This window comes from Camelus bactrianus, chromosome 35, assembly GCF_048773025.1.
Source record: "Camelus bactrianus isolate YW-2024 breed Bactrian camel chromosome 35, ASM4877302v1, whole genome shotgun sequence".
NCBI classification, from domain to species: Eukaryota; Metazoa; Chordata; class Mammalia; order Artiodactyla; family Camelidae; genus Camelus; species Camelus bactrianus.
In genome coordinates, this window is record NC_133573.1 from 28,722,062 (window position 1) to 28,734,826 (window position 12,765).

A 12,765-nucleotide genomic window follows, 5' to 3' on the forward strand; every position below is an offset into this window, starting at 1 on the left:
AGTAAATGTTGCTATTCTTGTTCTTTCTAGGCACAAAGTTGGAACTGGAAAGGGGACATTCAGGAAGAGAAGCCCCCCAGAGTTCACATTTCCACTTGTCCCAGCTTCACCAGCTGCCTCAATGGTAACTTGACGCAGCAAAGACAGCCCATGCTTCCCCAGGGACTCAGTCCTCCTTCAGGTGACCGCCTGCTGCCCCACCTGTTTTTAAGGGCATCAGCTGTGAGCTCAGTGCTCCTGGGATGCACCCCCCACAGTGTGACGGAGCCACTGGCCTGTCCCAGGCCATTTCCCTGGTGCAGGTCCACCACGGTGGGTCCATCTTGTAGAGTCAGCAATATTCGTGGAATGAGAGGATGTGAACCTCCGTGCAGGCTGAGAGCATCCTCCACCAGACGCAGGTGCCACTTCCTCTCCCACCAGCTGGAGCCCAGGGGGCAGGTTTGTTTTGGCCAAGACCCATGCTCCTCATCCATCCCTTTGCCACCTGTGGGGCTGCTTATGCAAGGCCCCTAACAGCTGTACGTGTGTGTGTCCACAGGCACACAACACACAGAAAAAGGGCACAGGATGGGGTCTCCTTTCTTTCTCCCAGGCTGTCAGCTGCCCTTCCCTCCAGCAGCCTTGGTGGATGATTAAGACCCTTTTAAGGGGAAAGTACTCTCGGCATTTTTCTTCTGGTGTGACCTCTGTGGCCGGCTGGGTGGATGTCAAGCCTGGTGAGAGCTGCTGTCAGCCTCTTTTGTAAGGCCAGACTGGTGACTGGCAAGGGCCACCGGTCTCCTGTGTGCTCAGGACAAGTGAGGTCTGGTCCTGACTGTGGCTGGACCCGGAGCTCCTGGGAGCCTGGCGGCCTCATCCCTATTCCCCAGTGCAGCAACTGGGGATGAGTGGGGCGCACCCCAGGCCCAGCCAAGTTCAGAGCAGAGAAGCAGGGTGAAGACAGCCCCACAGGCCCCAGATCCTGGCTTCCTGCATCAGCTACGTGACCTGGGGCTGGGTTGAGGGTACTCAAGTTCAGAACCACAATAGATCTCAGCTCAGGAAAAATCCCCACGTTGTCTGGTTCTGAGCAGACTCGACCAAGGTGAATCAGAGGTGAGTCAAGTGCCTTCGAGGAGGAAATTACTTATCAGGCAGCCCGTCCCGGCCAGGTCACCCATCAGTCACTCGCGAGAAACAAGAGTGCAAGAGAGGGGGCAGTCTGCAAACTCCTGGCTGCAAACCTCCCTCTTTTCCAAGATCTGATGGAACTGTTGTGGCTCATGAGCTTCCTCGGGGCGCTGAGGTGTCTTTTGTCCAAGTCGGGCCTGTTCTGTGCGGTGTGGGAGCTCCCTGAAGACTTCTCTGTGTACTTCCCAGGGTTCCTTCTCCCAGGGCAAAGCTTTGCCTCTTCTCCTGAGGCGGGGGGTTACCTGGAAGGCAGGATACAGCTGCTGAGGGGCTGCAGACCCTGCCTTGCTCAGAGCTTTTTAGTGGCCTCCAGGCGCAGGGCTACATGGTGTAACCCCCACCTCCTGTGTCTGCGATAGCAGCCGTCTGAGGCTGCGGACCCTGGGGAGGCGCCGGCCTTCCCACGGTGCTGTGGTGCCTCTCAGCCCAGCAGCGCCACGGCTATGGCAGGGTGACTTCTCGGGCCAGGCGTGACCTTCTCTGCTAGAGTCCTAGGGAGCTGGAGATGGAGGGAAATCTTGATGATCTAAACCCTTAAATTGACAGAAAAGGAAACCGAGGCTCAAGGCCTGTGATGTGCCCAAGGTCACAGAAGAAAATTCACAGAAGAAGCAAGACACACCCCAGGTTTCCTCTCATGGCTCCACCGTGTGCTTAATGGTTCCCATGAAGCTAGTTAATAACAACCAAATTTTTTGTACGTTGTGTTGAATAATAAAAATGATGATGATGATGACATGCTGTTTCTGTAACTCTGGAAATTACTCCTTCAATTGGGGTCTTTGGTCTCCATGGCCTGACGCTTGTAAAGCAAGGTTCGCATGCAGCCTGAACTCCAGACGCAATGAGCTGCCAATCGTGATCAGGCATTTGTGTTTGGGGAAGGGGGGCTGATTCACCTAGAATCTGGATTTTTTTCCTCTCTGTTCTCACCGTGAACACAGGATTTGTTCTCTGTATGATCTGTGAACTGTTCCCAACAAGATTGTCCTCATTTCATCTCACGCCCCCTGTCCGTAACACAAAGGCTGTCACTGATGATTCCAAGTCCACGCAGTAAGCAGGAACCCCCTGTGACTGGACGGCATGAACGGATCCAGCGCCTGGCTTTCATGGGAGCGGGAAATCGCTAACCGATGACCGTGATGCTCGCGGGCTCCAGCCTCTGGCCTCCAACCAGAACCTTTTCTGATGGCCGCCAGTCCTCTTGACACGTGCACCCCAGATGTGGGTTATTTACAGGCTGCCCAGATCCCGTGATGCCCAATGTATGGCAGCAGGGCTGCGTGTGTGACCGCTGAGGTCATGGTTATTCATTTCAAGCTGCAAAGACACTTGGTTTATAAAACCCTAGCGAGTTCACTGAGAGGGGCTTTCGGGGATGAGAAACAGTCCCCACGGCATCCTTTTTGTACCCAAACACCAGTGGGATCAGCACTCACGTCACTGGTCCCCATTCCACCTTCGGGGGCAGAGGGAGGTCCTGAGCTTGCGCTGGGTGGTTTCGCCTTTCGGAGGAAGATGGTGTGAGTCACGGCGATTTACTACCAGCTCGCTAAAAACGTGTCTGATGGGTAAATGCCCCAACCAGGAGGCACGGAAACTGCCGAGAGGCTACACGAGGGCTCACAAACAGACATTTTGAGGCTTTGGTGTAAGTCTGTTTCTGGAACCAGTTTCCTTATCTGCAGTGTCAAAGTGGAGAGTGGGGAGCCAGGCTGTTCCTCAGCCCCTCCGCCCCTCCCCAGCTCACACTGCGCAAGCCTGCGCCCACGGTAAATCGTGTATCACGGGGGTGGTTTTAAGCCACGTGCCGCCTCTCCCAAGGTCGACGCTTCCTTGAGGTCCGAGGCCACGTCTGTGTGTACCCGGCTATTTGCTACCTCTTCTTCCCTCTGTGGGTTCAACACTCTTGAAGCAAAGAGGTTACGTGAGAGGCAGGAAGGTTACTTAGAAGAATTTGAAATAAGCCTCACCCCCCGCACTGTGCCACCGACAAGCACCATGGAAAACGAAGGAGAAACGGGACGGTCAACTACCTGGTAGGTAGAGGGCTTGTCTTTCCGTATCCAAAGATGTCCAGGTCGATGGGTGACAGATGACGGTCATCACTCCCCCAGGGGAGCCCTTTACAGCCCCCTGCACACAAAAGCAATCAGCGCTGGCAGTGAGCTGCCTTGGAACACATGCAACGCTAGCACAGACTGAGATAAATGTGCCCCAAACGGATCCTCTGTTTAGCACATTGCAGTGGAGCAAAACTGGGCTCATGCAGGGAACAAAGAAGAGTGTGATGAAGGGCTTCCTGCCGCCCCTGGGGCAGAACCACTCATCCTTCCTCCCTCTTGGCTGGGATTTGGGTGACTTGACACACTCTGCTTACATCAGCACCTCACGTGGGATAACATGACCCCCCTGGGAGACGCTCAGTCTTGGGGGACACCCGTGGCCCGGATGAATCCTCGCTCCTCTCAGGCCCTTTCAATTCCGGACCGTGTCTGTGGGCCCCCAGCTGTATTCCTCCTTGTGCTCTTTGCGGCTTGTCCGTCCAGTTCTTCAAGCTGGTCCTTTGAGGGTGGTACTTGTGTCCTCTTCCTTATGTTTTCTTTTCTGTCTGTTTTTGTTTTTCCAGCTCTGTTGAGTTATGATTGACACAGAGCCTTGTGTAAGTTTAAGTGTACAAAGCAGTGAGTTCTATGCATGGATTGCAAAATCATCCCCACAGTAGCTGCAGCTAGCACACCCAGAAGCCTGGACCGCCTCACGAGCGCGTGTCGTCCTTGCTCAGGGGCCGTGCTAATCGCTTCTGGGTTGTTCTGATTTTAGCATTTACGTTATTTCTAAAGGCCTAACTTGGTGCTTCCCGTACTTTAAGCATTGAGAAATAAATGCAAAAGGCAATTGTGTTTGAAACACACTGAAAGCATCCTGCCTAACTTCTGAGAACCTGTAAGACAAGGGCTTCAGGGCATCTGGCTGAAGTTTGCCAAATATGACGCAGAAAAAGGATGTGCTCTGCACATCGGGGCCTGACACCCACTAGCAGGCCAACCGGCAGGGCAAGGCCATGAAAGCCGGTGTCACGGGTCATTGCATTTGCCTCCCACGTGGCCGAGGAGTCTCTGTGGCAGGTAATGGCCTGGAGGGGCTCCCACAACAGGCCCTGATAGAAGGCACAGACTGGCTGGGCTGTCCTCCGTGTGTCTTCCCCGAGGGACAACCAGCGGGAACTCAGGGCAGGATCCCGTGACAAGCACAGCTTCAGGCCGTGGTGGCAACGGGACTGGGAAGCTGTGCGTTCTACCCCTAGCGGCTCTGGCCTGAGTCTCGGCCACATTCCAGAGGATACGTTTGCCATGGTTTGTTCCTGCCCGGGCCACACAGCCGGCCTCCCCTCTGCCGCTGGCCCCGCTCTCAGCTCATTCATCTCCGCAACTGTCAGCCGAGAACAACAGGTGAAGGCAGGCCCGGCCCATTGTCCCCGGAAGCCTTTAGCTATGCCTGCCACCCCCTCGCCAGCGGCACAGACCTCCAGCTTAGAGCGGGTCTCGCTGGGCAGCCCGCTCTCTGCACGACTGTGACCTGGAAAAACCTTGATCCAGACCCAGCCCCGAAAGTTCCCCTCATCTGGGCCTAGGGAGCTGCCCTGGGGCCTCTGAGGGGCTGGATGAGATGCAGGGCCAGCTGCAGGTCAGAAGGTGCATCCTGCCTCGAGGCTGGCCGGGCCCCCTGTCACCGGGAGGGCAGCCTGGGGCACTCGTGTTTCAGGTCCCTTTGTCAGCCCACTCCCTGCATCTCAAGTGAGCCACTCGAGAGGGGTCATAGTGTGTCTTCCTTTCTTCCTTTTCAGTTCTTCCTAAGGATTAGTTGAGTACTTTATCTATGGATTAAGCCTCGAGTGATAAAAGCGAAATGCTATTGTGTTTGAATTGCACTTGTAGCATCTTCTCTAAAGTCTGAGAATCTATGAAGACTTCAAGGCACCCTGGAGAAATTCGCCAAATATGATAAAGATGAATGGGAAAGACTGAAGGACATTAATGAGGCAAAAACATGCTGGGAGAAGGAAGGAGGGAGATGGGGGACTCCCTCAAGCCCGGGGAGAAAGAGTTTGGTCCTAGTCCTGGGCTCAGTTACAGCTTCTGACCTCCTGCCGCCTTCTTTAAATTTTAAGTGAAATGGGTGATTCCGAGCAAATGGCCTGGGGTGGGTTACATCAGAGGGTGAGCAGGCTCCTTCTGCGCACACGGTGGGGGCTCCATGAGACAGCCGTGCTCCCTAAAGCCAGGCGTGGGAAGGTGGACGTGGGACTGGGGCCTGCCCCAGGGAGGGGGGCTTTTATCCCCCACCTGGAAGGTTCCTTCTCCCTTCACCTTTGTGTCTGCAGCCCAGAAGGCAGCGCGCAGGCCAGTCACATGCACAGAAAGAGGGCAGGGGCGGGGACAGCGAACCGCAAACTTAGCTTCCTCCCGTGTTTGAAATTCTTGGCACCAGCCTCACACCTCATGGAACTGCTTATGCAGATGTCATTTAATTGGGCAGCTGAAGTCATCTGGGAGGGTAATTAGCAAGCGTCCCTTTCTTGGGTTTTCTCGTCTGGAAACTGTGGAGTCATCATTTTCCCCTCCCCGCCTCTCCCTCCCCCACCTCCCTGGGTCCCCGCCTCTCTGCCTCACGGCGGCACTCTGATCAGGGCCCTCCAGGCTATTTCTTCTCTCCAGTCCAGTCAGACCACACCCAGACTGATCACCTGAGAACCTCACTTGGCCTCCCCCCATTTTAAACCTTTGACAGTTGCCCACTGGCCACGGGGCTAAGGCTGAGCCCCTTGCCCGCAGTTTTAAGCCAGCTTCCTTCTTCTCTGCCCTGATCCCTCCAACGGCCCCCCGGAGGAGAGCTCTGCCCCGTCGTGGTGTGCTCCTCCGTTCCCGCTGTGGCCCCTCTGTGCCCCTGCGCTGAGAAGGGTGTCTGAGTTCAGTTCAGTCTCCAACCCCCTCTTCAGCCTGGCCAGCCCCGAGCACTGGCAAGGGCTCTTTGTTCTCCCCACTGGCCTCGCCTCTCCCTTTTTCACTCACGTATTCTTTCCAACTAGAGGATAATCCCATTTGGTCAGGGACTGGGCCTCGCTGATTGAAGCTTTGGGACATCCATGTAATCATTTCTCAAGAGAATCTGAATTATTATCACGAAGCAGCCACTCAAGCCTGCAGGACACAGGGCCGCGCAGAGGGGGGCAGAGGTGGGGGGCGTCCCTCCTCTGACGGGGACAAGGCACGTCCTGGGGAGGACGCTGAGTCTCTAAGGGCTGGGATCAAGTCTCAGGGCCTGGAACATGCCCACACGACTGGGGACAGACAGGATCCACCAGGCGCTGACCTGGCTGTGGCCGCAGCCAGAATCCCAAGGGGGAGTTTCTGCGGCAGCAGGAATTGTCGCAGATATTGGGACAAGACAAGAACCTCCACACCTGGCTTGTTCTCTATAGGAAACTGCCAAGGGGCCTCTCTGAACCCAGGGCTGGATGTGTGGCTGGCCACACTGGCTTCAGCCCAGGGGTGGGAACCCCCCACAGTGCCTCCAGGACAGACGGGGCTGTGGCCACTCACTCGGGACATCTGGGACTTTCCTGCTTGGCAGAGCCTGTCCACCTGGAGGCTGAAGCCCTCTTGCCACCCCTTCCCCAGCCAAGGCCTGGCAGCGGCCGGAGGCCCCCTGAAGTCCCAGATGCCACCTTCCAACTCCTCACTGCTGCCCCCCTTCTTCCCTCCCACGTGGGCTGACCCAGCTCCCCTGAACTGCCCGCCCCATCCTCCCCCTGCACCCCGGTGCCTCTGGGTCACCACGACATCGCGGGGGAGCTGTCCTGGCCGCCCTAGAAACCAGCTTCAAAATAGCTTCCCTAAGCCCACTGGGGACACCCAGTCTCCCTGGCTCCGGTTCCCCAACTTCGCCACCTAGTCCCAGCTGTGCCCACGGAGGGACTGTCACCCAGCACCCTGGAGTGCAGGCCTATTTTTAGGCAACTCTGGGTGCGGGCTGGCCCCCCTCTCTAGGGCACCCCCCCTCCGAGGTCCCTCAGAACCACTCTCTGGCTGACAGTCACTGCGGCGTGTCCCTGGGTTTTCCTAAGGGAAGGCGGCTCTGGACAGGAGCGTCCTGGAATCTAGCGAAGGAGGAGGACCAGGGTGGGGGCGGTGTCCAGGTGGTGGTCTCTGGAGAGAGGAATTACTGGCTAAGTTTGGGTCAGGGTGAGGGGCAACCATAGGGTCCTGGCCTCGGTGCCTGTCTTTACTTCCATGACAGGGAGTCCACGGGCTGGGACCAGGGGGAGGCAGGCGGTGCACTGGCCCCCAACTTAAGGAGGCACTTGGTCCCAAGTTTGCACGATTCCTCCTCTCATTTCCTCCACCCCCGCCTGGTAACTGAGCTCCACGCAGGGCGGGGGTGCTGTGAGACAGATCACTTCTCTGGCCCTGGTTCGCGTATCTGTAATGGGGGCACAACAAAACCCCCACCTGTCTCCCTCCCAGGGTCGCTGTGAGCACGTATCCTGTGTGTGCTGGGGTGGCCCTCGGAGGGCCCTGCGGCCTGGAGAGAAGCAGAGAGCAGGGGAAGTTGAATACCTTCGTCCTGTGCCCTGGACCCCCACATCTGTCCTCGCCCGTGGCGGGGGGCTCCACGCACTCTGTAGCAGTGGGCTTGAGTCGTGTGCTCTTCAGCACAGACCTTGTGCTGTAAACCTCAGGGCCTCCTGGAGCCAAGCTCCCTTGTGTGCTCGAAGACCCTCCAGCCGTGGAGCTGGGAGCAGACCTCACCAGGGCTGGGGAGATGCCTGTCCCCAACCCATGTGAAGCACATGAGAGCTGTCGCTCCTCCATGGACACGGGGGCATGTACTGGTGCGCGTCGTGAGGCAGATGCCAGCACCGAGTCCTTTCCCGGCAGGGCTGCGGCAGCCCGCCCAGACCCCGGGGCTCAGGCCCGCAGAACTCTGAACCGGGAGCCAGCTGTGTCCCTCCCAGCTCAGCACCCCTGGTGAGTGAGAGAGGGCCACCCCCTTCCCCTGCAGCTGCAGGCTGCAGCAGGGGGCATCTGGGGACGTGCCCAGCGCGCGCCAGTGAGCCTGCCCGGGGGCCTGGAAGAAGCGCCACCGTGCCTGCTGCCCGACTTCCTCAGAGAACAATGAAAGAGAAGATGCCGTCTTTCTGTTGGGGAAGCTGGAGAGGGTGTGGTGGCCACAGGTCCTGAGGGGTCGGCTGGGCCGCTGAGAAGCCCCTCCCCCAGTGGAGACCGCCCTCCCCAGGGCCTGGGAGCCTGTTAGGGCGTTTGGGCAGCAGCTCCCGTGGGAGGAGCCGGCTCCTGTGTCTCGGGCCGCGGCGCTAATCAGTGGAGTGGTGGTAAACGGCACTTCTGGGTCAACAGCTCATAAGTCATGTGCTGACTCCCTTCCCTGTAAGGTCTTTTTATGAACACACTGTCTCCGCCTTCTAGAAGGCCCTAGGCTGCATCCAGACAACGCAGACCAGCATGGCAGGACGGGGGCTGAGACCAGGGACTCCCGAGCCTGCTGCCCCAGTTTGAATTCTGACTTGGCCACTCACTGGCTGGACACCCGCAGCAGGTGCAGAGCCGCCCAGTGCCTCCGTCTCCCCAGGTTATACGGATGCAGACAAGGACGGCGTCTACCGTATTGAGCTGTCACGAGGGTTAAAGGAGCCCCAGTCTGCAAAGCCCTTGGAACAGCACCCGCATGACATACGCACGGTGTTGGCACGAGAAGAGAACCTACGATGAAGTACGCGGCCATTCGGGGCCACGACCAACGGAGGAGATGGTATTCTGGTTTTAAGATCCAGCCGAGTTCCTGTTGCTTCGAATCTGATTTGGGTCTGGGGAGAGGCACGCGGGCAGGAAGGCGGTTCCCAAACACGGAACTTGACAAGCAGTTACAGAGCCGGCCTCCCTGCGGGGAGCCAGGCTCCTGGGACAGTGGCCTGCCCTCTCTCAGGGCCCTGGGCACGCCGTTCACTTCTGACCAGCTCGGTGACGGCTCCTGAAATCCAGGCTGACGAGGAGAAACGATGAGAGAGGTCTCAGCTGAGGTCCCGGAGCGTGACGGCTTCCGAGGGAGCGTGACGGCTTCCGAGGGGGCGTGCGGGTCTGGTTACAGACAAACTTTCTCAAGATTGGACGAGAACAGGGTTCTTCTCCTTGGGACAAGCAGCTGCGTGTAAATGTTTTAGCCCCACTGGGCAGTGTCTTCTCCGAACTCCCCAGACCCAGTGGGAAGAAGAGATGACCCCCACACTATCCCGTCTGGAGAAGGGAGAGAAAGCGGGGGGCTTCCATCTGCTCCAGCACAGGCGGGGGTGGCGCTGGGGATGGAACTGTGATTTTCTGGCACCCAGGGGCCCTCAGAAGAGTGGGTCCCTGTGGACCATCCAGGGGAGGGCCAGCCCTCTCATCTGTGGGTCCCACCAAGAGCAATAACGGGCTGGGGGCTTGCTGCCTCAGGCTGCCCTGGGGAGAGAGGGTCCCTGGTTTCTCCCATTGACAGGGCTACCTGGGAGTGGACCTCACCCCTAACCAGAGGAGCTGGGCACAACCTCGTGACATCCGGGGCACCCGGGGGTTTGGAGGTTGGGTTGTCCAAGCATACTGAGGCTGGCCAAGCCGACAGAGGCTGGGGCCCTCCAGGCCAAAGCAACTCAAGCACCTTGTAAAAGCACAAGGCTGTTACGCCTCCAGTAACAACCACTTAGAAACATTTACGAGGCGGTTTATCTAGAGTAACCGGCTCCATCTGCACCGAAACCTTGGGTGTCTTAGCTTCAACTTATAGATGAGGCAACTGCCACATAGAGAGGATCATAACTTTTTCAAGGACACACAGCTTATAAATACTGGAGTTATGGTCCCAACCCAGCCGGTTTCCCCACACCATGAAATGGCTCCTGAAGCACGCAACTCCTTACGTTCCAAACACAAGCCTGGAACCTACGTTTAAATCGCCTCAGCCACCCTAACTTCCACGATCCACATGCTTTCCGAGGGGCTCCCAGCCTCTAGGCAGGAGCAGCTGATGAGCAAACACACAGGTGTGTCCCAGCCCTGTCTAGTTTCTACGATGTCCTGTTCCTACAGGCTCCCACGGGGTTTTGTGAGCGGTTAGATGCCTCCAGACAATTTCTGTGCAGCCAAGCCTTCCCCGTGATGTGTTGCTTAAAATGGCTGGTTTTGGCCCACGATTCTAATGCAATAAGGCCGCCTTTCCCAGATCAGTCGTCTGAAGCCCACCAGCACTGCCTGGCAGTGAGCGGGGTGGCAGCTGTGGGTCTGAACAGCGCTATTTCATACCAGTCGCTGATGAAATGAAGGACGAGGCTGGGACCAAGACCCTTTCTTCAGCTCCTCTGACTTGGTGTGGCTCTCACCCAGCTTTCTGGTCCAAAGGCTGTACCAGGAAAGGTCCTCATGCCCCACCACCCCACCCTGGCTGCTTCTTTCCTAGGGGCACCGCGCTGTGGCCCCGCCTTCACCTTTCCTCCCAGACCCTGTTCCCTCGCTTGGAGGGTGTCCCTGGGGACAGGTCGGAAACCAGAGCTGCCCAATTCCCCCATTGTCTTCAGAGCCAGCGGAGTGGAACAAACCTGCCTGAGGGTCAGATTACAGCTGGGGCTTTGGAAGGCCAGGGGCTTGTGGCAGCTGTTGCCAAGGCAACCAGCGGTGCAGAAAAGAGTGATAGAAAAGAGCCAGGCTCTCAACCAGCCTGGCCTCCGGGGGTCAAGGAGTTGAGGGGACGGCCAAGGGCTGGGCCCACGTCCACTGATTAGGGGCGACTGTTCCAAATTCAGCCGCAAGGAGCCGGCTCCGGCTCCCCTGACAGGTGCTCCTAGTATCTGCCTGGTCAGGGGTCCACTTGGCCCTGCGAGTCCTTCCTTTGGTGCACTGCTCCCCGCCCCCAACCGCCCCGGCTGTCTCCTGTTCCATCCTCCGCTTCTCTCTTCCTCTGTTGGGACTCCTTCCCCCTCCTCTCCCAGGAATGAGAAAGGCTGAAACAGTGAAACATAATCTAAAAGGCAGATGAAACAAGGCCTGGGGAGGGACTGGTGGCCGCATGGGCAGATCCGCCCTGCAGGCTCGGCACCTCGACTCCTAAAGGGCTTGTCCTGACCTCAGACCCAGGTCAGTGATGTGTGGGACGCCCCCAGGAAGCCCCCTCGATGGGGGTCCCCCTGGGAATCAGAGGAGCCTTGTCCTTCGAAGGCCTTTCTTTGCTTCCAGGGCCTCTCTGGCCCTGTTCCGAGCGGCTGTATCTCAGGAGGCAGGCTTTACGCAGTGCCCAGTGCTGGCTTTATCTTTCTGCGAGATGGAAGCTCTAAGACTTAGGTGCTCACAGACCTGTTCCCTGGGCACAGGCTTAACTATGCCTGATTCCCCCCACCTGCAGCCACGTGTCTTTCTTCCTTTTTTTAAACTGAATTTTTAAAATTGAAGTGTAGTCGTTTACAACCTTGTGATAATTTCTGGTGTACAGCATAGTGATGCAGTTATATTCAGGAATATATATATAATTCCTTTTCATATTCCTTTTCATTATGAATTATTACAAGGCATTGAATACAGTTCCCTGGGCTGTACAGTAGGACCTTGCTGTTGATCTGTTTTACATATAGTAGTTTATATCTGCAAATCTCAAACTCCCAAATTATCCCTTCCCACCCCCTTTCCCTCCTGGTAACCATAAGTTTGTTTTCTCTGCCTGTGAGTCTGTCTCTGTTTTGTAAATAAGTTCATTTATGTCCCTTTTTTTTTTCAGATTCCACATATAAGTGATACCATATGGTATTTTTCTTTTCTTTCTGGCTGACTTCACTTAGTTGACCATCTCCAGGTCCATCCATGTTGCTGCAAATGGCATTATTTTAGTCTTTTTTATGGCTGAGTAGTATTCCATTGTATAAACATACCACTACTTCTTTATCCAGTCATCTTTTGATGGACATTTAAACTGTTTCCATATCTTGGCTATTGTAAATAGTGCTGCTATGAACATTGGGGTGCATGTATCTTTTTGAATTAGAGTTCCCTCTGGATACATGACCAGGTGGGGGATGGCTGTATCATAGGATAAGATTATTTTCAGTTTTTTAAGGAATTTCCACACTGTTCTCCATAATGGCTGTACCAGGCAGGCTGATTTCTAATCCCTTGATTTTGCAGTATTTTAGGGGTTTAACTTCATTTTTCTCGAAATCTCTTGATCAGAAGAATCACTCGGAAGCACGTGTTTAGGATTCAGATTGCTGGGCCCCACCTGAGAACTGTGGAATCCAGAACTCTGGGTGGGGGTGGCCGGGGGATCCATTTTGGAAAAAAACTGCCCCCGTGATGCTCGTGTTTGGGTACATTCTGGGAACCAAGGTCAAGTTGTGCATTTTCAGCTCCTGGTCTCCAGGCCTCAGAGGCACCTCCCAGCTGCAAGGGGGAAGCGATCTCACTGCTGGGCCAGCTGCCCACATGCGGCCCAGGACAGGGAGGCACTGGAGGAGGCAGGGCTTGGGGGGCACAGCTGGGCCCACTCTCAGCCTCT

General features: G+C 56.4%; 1 non-coding gene across 1 annotated transcript; it reads right to left on the reverse strand.

The window, feature by feature from the left end:
* Positions 1-3,918: 3,918 nt before the first annotated feature.
* LOC123619120 (U6 spliceosomal RNA) lies at positions 3,919-4,021 on the reverse strand. The gene has a single exon (XR_006727662.1). It is a non-coding gene; the product is annotated as a U6 spliceosomal RNA (small nuclear RNA).
* Between the last annotated feature and the right edge of the window lie 8,744 nt (positions 4,022-12,765).